At 45.4% G+C, this 9,840-nt stretch overlaps 1 long non-coding RNA gene across 1 annotated transcript; it reads left to right on the top strand.

Moving 5' to 3' along the window:
• The first annotated feature begins 3,484 nt into the window (after window positions 1-3,484).
• Window positions 3,485-9,358, top strand: LOC135534849 (uncharacterized). Its single transcript, XR_010454752.1, has 3 exons — window positions 3,485-3,514; window positions 6,201-6,258; window positions 9,272-9,358. It is a non-coding gene; the product is annotated as an uncharacterized LOC135534849 (long non-coding RNA).
• Window positions 9,359-9,840: the final 482 nt, after the last annotated feature.

The raw sequence follows: 9,840 nt of genomic DNA, 5'->3' as shown, positions 1-9,840 counted from the left end.
GAAACTCTGTCAGTCCGTTGCTGCTGTACAAGACATGATGGGTCATTTCCTGTGTGGTTATGATGACCCCTGTGAACTTCTCGTTCCGGGATGTGAAAAAGGAAGCACCTGTCTTCCTCTCCAGTCTACCACAGGACAGCGGTGTAAAGTACCTAAGTAAAAAATACTTTAAAGTACTACTTACGTCATTGTTGAGGTATCTTGTACTTCACTATTTATATTTATGACAACTTTTACTTCACTACATTCCTAAAGCAAATAATGTACTTTTTACTCCATACATTTCCCCTGCCACCCAAAGTACTCGTTACATTTTGAATGCTTAGCAGGACAGGAACATGGTCCAATTTACACACTTATCAAGAGAACATCCCTGTTCATCCCTACTGCCTCTGATCTGGTGGACTCAATAAACACACGCTTCATTTGTAAATGATGTCTGAGTGTTGGAGCCTCTGGCTATCCGTACATTTAAAATAATAATAATAATAATTATGGTGCTGTCTGGTTTGCTTAATATCTGGGATTTGAAATGATTTATACTTTTACTTTTGAAACTTAAGTATATTTTAGCAAATACATTTACTTTTGATAAAAAACAAATACTTGTAGACTTTTACTCATGTTTTTATATTATTTAACCTTTATTTAACTAGGCAAGTCAGTTAAGAACAAATTCTTATTTACAATGACGGCCTAGGAACAGTGGGTTTAACTCCCTGTTCAGGGGGCAGAATGACAGATTGCCTGCTTGTGAGCTCGGGGTTTGAACTTGCAACCTTCCGGTTATAGTCAACTCTCTAACCACTAGGCTACCCTGCCGCCCCACTAGGCTGCCCTGCCGCCCCACTGAGCTACCCTGCCGCCCCACTAGGCTGCCCTGCCGCCCCACTAGGCTACCCTGCCGCCCACTAAGCGGCCCTGCCCGCCCCACTGGGCTACCCTGCCGCCCCACTAGGCTACCCTGCCGCCCCACTAGGCTACCCTGCCGCCCCCCACTATGCTACCCTGCCGCCCACTAGGCTACCCTGCCGCCCCACTAGGCTACCCTGCCGCCCCCACTAGGCTGGCCTCGCCGCCCCACCAGGCCACCCGCCCTGCCCCACTAGGGCTACCCTGCCGCCCCACCAGGCTACCCTGCCGCCCACTGGGCTACCCTGCCGCCCCCACTAGGCTACCCTGCCGCCCCCACTAGGCTACCCTGCCGCCCCACTGGGCTACCCTGCCGCCCCACTAGGCTACCCTGCCGCCCCACTAGGCTACCCTGCTTCCCACACTACCCCTGCTCGCCCCACTAGGCTACCCTGCCGCCCCACTAGGGCTACCCTGCCGCCCCACTAGGGCTGCCCTGCCGTCCCACTAGGCTGCCCTGCCGCCCCACTAGGCTACCCTGCCGCCCCACTAGGCTACCCTGCCGCCCCACTAGCTACCCTGCCGCCCCACTAGGCTGCCCTGCCGCCCCACTAGGCTGCCCTGCCGCCCCCCACTAGGCTGCCCTGCCGCCCCACTAGGCTACCCTGCCGCCCCACTAGGCTACCCTGCCGCCCCACTAGGCTGCCCTGCCGCCCCACTCAGGCTACCCTGCCGCCCCACTCCAGCTACCCTGCCGCCCCACTAGGCTACCCTGCCGCCCCACTGGGCTACCCTGCCGCCCCACTAGGCTACCCTGCCGCCCCACTAGGCTACCCTGCCGCCCCACTAGGCTGCCCTGCCGCCCACTAGGCTACCCTGCCGCCCCACTAGGCTACCCTGCCGCCCCCACTAGGCTACCCTGCCGCCCCACTAGGCTACCCCTGCCGCCCACTAGGCTGCCCTGCGCCCCACTAGGCTACCCTGCCGCCCCACTAGGCTGCCCTGCCGCCCCACTAGGCTGCCCTGCCGCCCACTAGGCTACCCTGCCGCCCCTGGGTGAAGTTCACTTTTACTTGAGTCATTTTCTATTAAGGTATCGTCACCTTTACTCCAGGATGATAATTAGGTGCTTTTCCCACCACTGCCACAGGACCTGTTTAGGAATCTACACTGTACAAAACATTAAGAACACTTTCCTAATATTGCATTGCACTCCCTTTTTGCCCTCAGAACAGCATTCAATTCATTGTGGCGTGGACTCTACAAGGTGTGGAAAGCGTTCCACAGGGAGGTTGACTCATGTTGACTCAATGCTTCCCACAGCTGTGTCACTAGAAACTGAAGGAGCGTGACTCAAACCGGTGCTCCTGGCACCTACTACCAGACCCCCTTCAAAGGCACTTCAACCTTTTGTCTTGCCCATTCACCCTCCGAATGACACACACAGTCCATGTCTCAAGGCTTAAAACTCCTTCTTTAACCTGTCTCCTCCCTCCATCTACACGGATTGAAGTGGATTTAACAGGTGACATCAATAAGGGATCATATCTTTCACCTGGATTCACCTGGTCAGTCTGTTCTGGAAAGAGCAGATGTTCTTAATGTTTTTGTAAACTCAGTGTGTAGATATGCCTTGGCTTTGACCAATACCTCCTCCATTTCCCAAACTTTTAATAAGTTGGGTACCACACAGTGTTCATAGAGCAAGTAAGGTGTTGGTGTTGTCGCTGGGCTGAGCGAGTGGGCTTAGGGGTTGGAAAGGGGCACAGAGGAGTGACGTGGTGGTGGCATGAGGGTGGGAAGGGTGAGGAAGAGAGGCAGTGAGAAGGGTGAGGAAAGAGAGAGGCAGTGAGAAGGGTGAGGAAAGAGAGAGAGGCAGTGAGAAGGGTGAGGGAAGAGAGAGAGGCAGTGAGAAGGGTGAGGAAGAGAGAGAGGCAGTGAGAAGGGTGAGGAAAGAGAGAGAGGCAGTGAGAAGGGTGAGGAAGAGAGAGGCAGTGAGAAGGGTGAGGGAAGAGAGAGGCAGTGAGAAGGGTGAGGAAAGAGAGAGAGGCAGTGAGAAGGGTGAGGAAATAGAGAGAGCAGTGAGAAGGGTGAGGAAAGTAGAGAGAGGCAGTGAGAAGGGTGAGGAAATAGAGAGAGGCAGTGAGAAGGGTGAGGGGAAGAGAGAGAGGCAGTGAGAAGGGTGAGGAAATAGAGAGGCAGTGAGAAGGGTGAGGAAATAGAGAGAGGCAGTGAGAAGGGTGAGGAAATAGAGAGAGGCAGTGAGAAGGGTGAGGAAATAGAGAGAGGCAGTGAGAAGGGTGAGGGAAGTGAGAAGGGTGAGGGGAAGAGAGAGAGGCAGTGAGAAGGGTGAGGAAGAGAGGCAGTGAGGGAAGAGAGAGAGGCAGTGAGAAGGGTGAGGGAAGAGAGAGAGGCAGTGAGAAGGGTGAGGAAAGAGAGAGAGGCAGTGAGAAGGGTGAGGAAAGAGAGAGGCAGTGAGAAGGGTGAGGAAAGAGAGAGCAGTGAGACGGGTGAGGAAGGTGTTGAAAGAGAAGGAGAACAATGTGGCATAGTGTGTCTCGCCTCTACTTCTGTGTCCACCCAGTTCAGAATGTTAATCTGCTGTTTTCTTCTAGGCACTACTGAAGGCGGACTGGGCTCTTTCTTCACTGAATACCTCCAGGTAAGGGACTGTCTCTCTGCACCTCAGCACTGATATTAACGTTACTCTGATATTACTAACATTACTCTGGTATTAACATTACTCTGGTATTAACATTACTCTGGTATTAACATTACTCTGATATTAACATTACTCTGGTATTAACATTACTCTGATATTAACATTACTCTGATGTTACTAACATTACTCTGGTATTAACATTACTCTGGTATTAACATTACTCTGATATTAACATTACTCTGATGTTACTAACATTACTCTGGTATTAACATTACTCTGGTATTAACATTACTCTGATATTAACATTACTTTGATATTACTAACATTACAGCATTACTCTGATGTTACTAACATTACTCTGGTATTAACATTACTCTGATATTACCAACATTACTCTGATATTACTAACATTACTCTGGTATTAACATTACTCTGGTATTAACATTACTCTGATATTAACATTACTCTGGTATTAACATTACTCTGGTATTAACATTACGCCGTTACGAACATTACTCTGATATTACTAACATTACTCTGATATTAACATTACTCTGATATTACTAACATTACTCTGATATTAACATTACTCTGATATTACTAACATTACTCTGATATTACTAACATTACTCTGATATTAACATTACTCTGATATTACTAACATTACTCTGATAGTAACATTACTCTGATATTGACATTACTCTATTACTAACATTACTCTGATATTACTAACATTACTCTGATAGTACTAACATTACTCTGATATTAGAATTACTCTGATATTACTAACATTACTCTGATATTACTAACATTACTCTGATATTAGCATTACTCTGATATTACTAACACTACTCTGATATTACTAACATTACTCTGATATTAGCATTACTCTGATATTACTAACATTACTCTGATATTAGCATTACTCTGATATTACTAACATTACTCTGATATTGGCATTACTCTGATATTACTAACATTACTCTGATATTAGCATTACTCTGATATTAACATTACTCTGATATTACTAACATTACTCTGATATTACTAGCATTACTCTGATATTACTAACATTACTCTGATATTAGCATTACTCTGATATTACTAACGTTACTCTGATATTAACATTACTCTGATATTACTAACATTACTCTGATAGTAACATTACTCTGTTACTAACATGACTCTGATAATAACATTACTCTGATATTAACATTACTCTATTACTAACATTACTCTGATAGTACTAACATTACTCTGATATTAGCATTACTCTGATATTACTAACATTACTCTGATATTACTAACATTACTCTGATAGTAACATTACTCTGATAGTACTAACATTACTCTGATATTAGCATTACTCTGATATTAGCATTACTCTGATATTACTAACATTACTCTGATATTACTAACATTACTCTGATATTACTAACATTACTCTGATATTAGCATTACTCTGATATTACTAACATTACTCTGATGTTACTAACATTACTCTGATATTACTAACATTACTCTGATATTAGCATTACTCTGATGTTACTAACATTACTCTGATATTACTAACATTCCTCTGGTGTTACTAGCATTACTCTGATATTACTAACATTACTCTGATATTACTAACATTACTCTGATATTACTAACATTACTCGGATGTTACTAGCATTACTCTGATATTACTAACATTACTCTGATATTACTAACATTGCTCTGATATTACTAACATTACTCTGATATTAACATTACTCTGATATTAACATTACTCTGATATTAACATTACTCTGATATTGCTAACATTACTCTGATAGTAGCATTACTCCTGATATTAACATTACTCTGATGTTACTAACATTACTCTGATATCACTAACATTACTCTGTTATTAACATTACTCTGCTATTAACATTACTATGATATTAACATTACTCTGATAGTAACATTACTCTGATGTTACTAACATTACTCTGATATTAACATTACTATATTACTAACATCACTCTGATATTACTAGCATTACTCTGACATTAACATTACTCTGATATTAACATTACTCTGATGTTACTAGCATTACTCTGATATTACTAACATTGCTATGATATTAACATTACTCTGATGTTACTAGCATTACTCTGATATTACTAACATTACTCTGATATTAACATTACTCTGATGTTACTAGCATTACTCTGATATTACTAACATTACTCTGATAGTACTAACATTACTCTGATATTAACATTACTCTGATATTAACAACATTACTCTGATATTAACACCATTACTCTGGTATTACTGACATTACTCTGGTATTACTGACATTACTCTGATGTTAACATTACGCTGATGTTAACATTACTCTGATAGTGACATTACTCTGATATTAACATTGCTCTGATATTACTAACATTACTCTGATAGTAACATTACTCTGATAGTACCAACATTACTCTGATAGTAACAGCATTACTCTGATATTAACATTACTCTGATATTACTAACATTACTCTGATAGTAACATTACTCTGATAGTACCAACATTACTCTGATAGTAACAGCATTACTCTGATTTTAACATTACTCTGATATTAACATTACTTTGATATTACTAACATTACTCTTAATATATTTTTAAAAGTTCTGGTCAGAATGTGAATCCTTGTTTTCTTTTCCTCTGCAGAATCAGCTGCTGACAAAGGGAATGGTGATACTGAGGGACAAAATGCGTTTCTATGAAGGTATGAATCATATTACTTACTAATACAATAAAGATGTAGTACTGTTTGAAGTACTGTCGTAGTACTGTCATAGTACTGCTTGAAGTACTTTTGTAGTACTGTTTGAAGTACTGTCGTAGTACTGTTTGAAGCTATGTCGTAGTACTGTTAAGTAGCACTGTCGTAGTACTGTTTGAAGTACTGTCGCAGTACTGTTTGAAGTACTGTCGTAGCATTGCTTGAAGTACTGTCGTAGTACTGTTTGAAGTACTGTCGTAGCATTGCTTGAAGTACTGTTGTAGTACTGTTTGAAGTACTGTCATAGCATTGCTTGAAGTACTGTCACAGTACTGTTTGAAGTACTGTCATAGCATTGCTTGAAGTACTGTCGTAGTACTGTTTGAAGTACTGTCGTAGCATTGCTTGAAGTACTGTCGTAGTACTGTTTGAAGTACTGTCGTAGCATTGCTTGAAGTACTGTCGTAGTACTGTTTGAAGTACTGTCGTAGCATTGCTGAAGTACTGTTGTAGTACTGTTTGAAGTACTGTCATAGCATTGCTTGAAGTACTGTCACAGTACTGTGTTTGAAGTACTGGTTGGTCATAATGTAGCCTATTGTGTCCCATTATCGTCTCTGTTGAGGTATTGTCAAGTGGTGAAGATGCTCAAACCACCTGACCCTGACATCAAGTACACAGCTTATTTCTGCTGAAGTGCTATTGTCATGGCGACCAGACAGGAAGTGTTACTAACGTCACAGACCTCAGACCACAACCAGATGGGAGATTTGACATTGTTGTGAAGAAGTTGAACCAGGCCTCGTCCCTCACTCCTCCTATCCTTCCTCCCCTCCCTTTACTGCCTCTTTTCGGTTCCTCGTCTGGTGTCAGTCAGCTTCTTACACAATAGAACCCTTTCAAAATGACTTGTCCTCTTCAGATGGTTGAACCCAGTAGCCCTCTGCTCCAGCCGTGACCAGCGTCCCCACCCCCGTGACCCAGCCGTCCCCTGCCACCGTGACCCAGCTGTCCCCACCCCCGTGACCCAGCTGTCCCCACCCCGTGACCCAGCCGTCCCCACCCCCGTGACCCAGCTGTCCCCACCCCGTGACCCAGCAGCCCACACCACTGTGCCATTTGGCAGCACTGCTCAGAAACAGCTAACTGATAACTAAATCTCTCTCCGGATTCCCTCTGCCACAAGCAGGTCTCAGATCTCAGTGTGTGAGGGAGGGGGTGTTGATGTGTGAGGGAGGGGTGTTGATGTGAGGGAGGGGTGTTGATGTGTGAGGGAGGGGGTGTTGATGTGTGAGGAGGGGGTGTTGATGTGTGAGAGAGGGGGGTGTTGATGTGTGAGGGAGGGGGTGTTGATGTGTGAGGGAGGGGTGTTGATGTGTGAGAGGTGTTGATGTGTGAGGGAGGTGGTGTTGATGTGTGGGAGGGGGTGTTGATGTGTGAGGGAGGGGGGTGTTGATGTGTGAGGGAGGGGGTGTTGATGTGTGAGGGAGGGGGTGTTGATGTGGAGGGAGGGGGTGTTGATGTGTGAGGGAGGGGGTGTTGATGTGTGAGGGAGGGGGTGTTGATGTGTGAGGGAGGGGGTGTTGATGTGTGAGAGAGGTGTTTTGATGTGTGAGAGAGGTGGTTTTGATGTGTGAGGGTGGGGGTGTTGATGTGGAGGGAGGGGGTGTTGATGTGTGAGAGAGGGGGTGTTGATGTGTGAGAGAGGGAGTGTTGATGTGAGAGAGGAGTGTTGATGTGTGAGAGAGGGGTGTTGATGTGTGAGAGGGGGGTGTTGATGTGTGAGAGAGGGTGATGATGTGAGAGAGGGGGATGATGATGAGAGAGGGGGTGTTGATGTGTGAGAGAGGTGGTGTTGATGTGTGAGAGAGAGGTGGTGTTGATGTGTGAGAGAGGGGTGATGATGTGAGAGGGAGGGGGTGTTGATGTGTGAGAGAGGGGTGTTGATGTGTGAGGGAGGTGGTGTTGATGTGTGAGGGAGGGGTGTTGATGTGTGAGGGAGGGGTGTTGATGTGTGAGGGAGGGGGTGTTGATGTGTGAGGGAGGGGTGTTGATGTGAGGGAGGGGGTGTTGATGTGTGAGGGAGGGGTGTTGATGTGTGAGGGAGGGGGTGTTGATGTGTGAGGGAGGGGGTGTTGATGTGTGAGAGAGGTGGTTTTGATGTGTGAGAGAGGTGGTTTTGATGTGTGAGGGTGGGGGTGTTGATGTGTGAGGGAGGGGTGTTGATGTGTGAGAGAGGGGGTGTTGATGTGTGAGAGAGGGAGTGTTGATGTGTGAGAGAGGGAGTGTTGATGTGTGAGAGAGGGGGTGTTGATGTGTGAGAGAGGGGGTGTTGATGTGTGAGAGAGGGGGTGATGATGTGTGAGAGAGGGGGTGATGATGTGTGAGAGAGGGGGTGTTGATGTGTGAGAGAGGTGGTGTTGATGTGTGAGAGAGGTGGTGTTGATGTGTGAGAGAGGGGGTGATGATGTGTGAGAGAGGGGTGTTGATGTGTGAGAGAGGGGGTGATGATGTGTGAGAGAGGGGGTGTTGATGTGTGAGAGAGGGGGTGATGATGTGTGAGAGAGTGGTGTTGATGTGTGAGAGGGGGGTGTTGATGTGTGAGAGAGGGGGTGATGATGTGAGAGAGGGGGTGATGATGTGTGAGAGAGGGGGTGATGATGTGTGAGAGAGGGGTGTTGATGTGTGAGAGAGGGGGTGATGTGTGAGAGGGGGTGATGATGTGTGAGAGGGGGTGATGATGTGTGAGAGAGGGGGTGATGATGTGTGAGAGAGGGGGTGTTGATGTGTGAGAGAGGGGGTGATGATGTGTGAGAGAGGGGGTGATGATGTGTGAGAGAGGTGGTGTTGATGCATCTCTCTGCTGGTGTTTGTGCTTTTCAGGATCTGTATCTGTGACAAACCATGAGAAACACAGCAAACATTCACACTTTTTTTCACACTTTTTTTGAGTCCATGCCAATTAGCACCATTGCTACTTTCTGATTGGTTATTTTGACTTCCTGGTTGTCTCCAGGTCAGAAGCTATTGGACTCCTTGGCAGAGACGTGGGACTTCTTCTTCTGTGATGTTCTGTCCATGCTTCAGGCTATCTTCTACCCAGTACAGGTACAGTTACTCATTTTGGGTGTCAGCACTGTCTATATTTAGTTGCCGGAGCTCACAATACTTGTGAGCTAATATTCTTTAAGAGGAACAGCAGCTCCAGCAGTAGAACATGTGAGGTGCTGGTGATCCGCTCCGGTGAGCTCCTGCCCAAGTCAAGCACTGGTTACTTCTCCCTGTAGTGTTTCCGTGGTATTCAGACAACTAAAAAGAAACATACAGTAGCCACTTGAACAGTAAGTTATTTTGTGAACAGTCCAGTGCACATTCTTACACAACAGAGTTTTCCAAAACAAATTAGGAGAATTTGATAGATTTTCCAAAAGCATTTCAACATACAATAGAATGTTGAGTGGCCCTAAGCATGGTGTGTGTGTGTGTGTGTGTGTGTGTCTCTCTCTGTGTCTCTCTCTCTATGTGTCTCTCTCTCTCTCTCTCTCTCTCTGTGTCTCTCTCTCTCTCTGTGTCTCTCTCTGTCTC

This window comes from Oncorhynchus masou, unplaced genomic scaffold, assembly GCF_036934945.1.
Source record: "Oncorhynchus masou masou isolate Uvic2021 unplaced genomic scaffold, UVic_Omas_1.1 unplaced_scaffold_4012, whole genome shotgun sequence".
Taxonomy (NCBI): domain Eukaryota; kingdom Metazoa; phylum Chordata; class Actinopteri; order Salmoniformes; family Salmonidae; genus Oncorhynchus; species Oncorhynchus masou.
The sequence above is the reverse complement of the archived record's forward strand: the minus strand, read 5'-3'. Positions and strand labels throughout refer to the sequence as shown.